This window comes from Chinchilla lanigera, unplaced genomic scaffold (genome assembly GCF_000276665.1).
Source record: "Chinchilla lanigera isolate Chin_1 unplaced genomic scaffold, ChiLan1.0 scaffold00078, whole genome shotgun sequence".
NCBI classification, from domain to species: domain Eukaryota; kingdom Metazoa; phylum Chordata; class Mammalia; order Rodentia; family Chinchillidae; genus Chinchilla; species Chinchilla lanigera.
In genome coordinates this window covers 7,208,811-7,211,509 of record NW_004955479.1, presented here as the reverse complement: position 1 = coordinate 7,211,509, position 2,699 = coordinate 7,208,811, and the positions used below count along the sequence as shown (strand labels likewise).

Genomic DNA, 2,699 nt, shown 5'->3' with positions numbered 1-2,699 from the left:
TCCACCACACTTACTGCCTTCTCAGTTTCTCTCCAGTATGTAATACCACCTCTTGAGGGCAAGGGCTTTCTCACAATCATTATATCATTACAAGCTCCATCACAGTCCAAGGTGATTATTCACAATAAGGTCCATATTCCAGAAAAGGCTTTTCTAGTTTCTCTATTCTCAAGATTTCAAAGCTGATACTTAAGCAAATATTCAGCAAGGCTTTCCCACATTGAATATACAGGGTTTTTTTTCCTACGTTTGTGACACAAAATAAGACATAATTAGCAACTGGAAGCACAACCACATTCACTGCAGTCATGAAGTTTCTCTCTGGTACAGATCCTGTCTTCTCTTGAGAGTGGACATCTGGCCCCTGGTTGTCCCAAAGGGACCACATTTCTATTTTCTAGGAGCCCACTGATGTTTGACATATTAGAGATCATAGATGATATTTGCACAGTTATATTAACAGGGTTTTTCTCTTGAATGACTTTACTACTGTTCAATAAGTTGTGATTCACTGTAGAATTATTCACCTTCACTGCATCTTTGCATTTGTCCCTGCTGTGTGTTCTCTCATGTTTAACAAGGCATGACATGTCAGAGGAGGCTTTCATACATTCATCACATCTATAGAGTTTCTCTCCTGTATGAGTTCTGTGATGGTTAATCAGCTTTGCCTTTGTAATGAAGGCTTTCCCACAGTCACTACATTTATATGGTTTCTCTCCAGTGTAAATTCTCTGATGTCTATTAAGTGCTGACTTCTGAAAACAGGATTGTCCACACTCATTATGAACAAAGAGTGTCTTGCCTGTGTGATATTTCTGATGTGCTATGAGGCAGACCCTCTGGCTGAAGGCCTTACCACAGTCAGTACACTGGTAGGGTTTCTCTCCTGTATGAGTTCTTAGATGTTTCATAAGATTACCCTTCTGAATGAACCCTCTTCCACATTCACTACCTAAATAAGGTCTCTCGCCTATATGAATTCTCATATACACAACAAATGGTGACTTCCTGACAAAACTTTCCCAAATTCAGGGCCCACATGGGGCTTATTTCCTGTATATATCTTCTGATGTTGAGTAAGCTCAGATTTCCTGAAGAAGTCTTTCCCACATTTACCACATCCATAGGGCTTCTTTTTCTTGTGAACGCTCAAATATTTAGTGAGGTTGAACTTCTTGTAGAAAGTTTTCCCACAGATACTACATTCATGAGGTTTCTTTCCCAATTGAATTTTCTTATGTTCAGTGAGTTGAGCTTCTTGAGGAAAGCTTCCCCACATGTAAAACGTTCATGGGCTTTCTCTATTTTGTGTATTTGCTGGTCTTTCAGGAATTGTGACTGGGTACTGGTAGGTTTTCTACTTTTAATTTTCTTGTGTGGTTTAATTTTCTTATGAGTTTGCTCATGAGTATCATAGACAAAAGATCTCCTACCTACATTGAACTCAGCAAGCTCTTTTATGGTACATTGTCTGCTCTGGTTGGTTAAACCTAAATATTGTTTCAAAGTTTTTCCATGTAAATCAAACATATCATGGTTTGGGCTTAAAGGAAAATGATGTTTGCTCCTCTGAATATTTCCAAGTGCATTCTTTTCACATTGTTCCACCCTCTTTGGCCTTTTTTGCTTTTGCAATTGTTGTTTCAGATGATCATCAGCTTTCTCAACTTCCAGATTGATTTGACTGTGGATTTCATATTCTAATGTCCACAGTGGCTTTTCTCATTCCAACGTGGAGAGGGCATCTGGCCTGCTGGCTTGAAACAGCACTGACACCAGGCTGTTATAGTTCTCCAGGATCATGTCCCGCTACAGGTCCTTCTGAGCAGGGTTCAGGAGCTGCCATTACTTCTGGGTGAACCTCATAGCCACATCCTCCAGTGTCAGTGACTCCTGTGCATCTGTCATTTTCTTCTGCTTCAGGAACATCTAGTAACTGAGCTGCTCTGTCTTTAGTGTCTTGTCGATCTGCCTTAAACTTTCACTCAGAAATCTGAGTCTTTGGTCAACAGTATCCCAAGAAATGATGGTATGCAAATCCAGGAACCTCCTCTTTCCTTTCTTCACTTAAATGTTCTTGCTAATGCACTAAAATGCCAGAATCTTGGGAGAAAGCAGATGCTCAGGATAAAGCACATTGTTTGAAAGAACAATGGTGCACACTGAGCCACTCTTATCAGGGAAGGATAGGAATATTTCCAAAAATTAAATTCCCAAGTGCCAACTGCTATTGTTTGAAAGTTTATATCCCTCCAGAATTCAGGCTGAAACATAATTCCAGGGCAACAGTGTGAGAAAGTCGAACCATTAGGAGATTCAGTCATACTCCTCATGAACCGCATTAAGGCTAGGTGGAGAAAAATAGCCAAAACAATCAGATGAAGACCTTCACTCCAGGAGAGTAGCTTGACTAGTGACTCTATTCTTTTCCTGTATAACTGATAGAAGAAGTGCAGGAGTTTCACCGCTTCAGAATGACTTAATCCTGAGCCTCCTTAGGCTTCCCATCTGTGGGCTTGAAGAACTGAAGGGGAAAGTATTGTTCATAAGGTCAATCTCAGTAACAGCTCACCCCAACAACAGCTCATCCCAGCAACCTCCCCAATTTCTTATCCCATCTTTATAGTATACAGTATATAGTGATGTGGTTCTTGAGTAGAAAATTCATGAAATTGTGATTTCCCTAAAACTACAGG

At 40.2% G+C, this 2,699-nt stretch overlaps 1 pseudogene; it reads right to left on the bottom strand.

Annotated features, from left to right (window-relative positions):
- Positions 1-272: 272 nt before the first annotated feature.
- Positions 273-1,911, bottom strand: LOC102022596 (annotated as a pseudogene).
- Between the last annotated feature and the right edge of the window lie 788 nt (positions 1,912-2,699).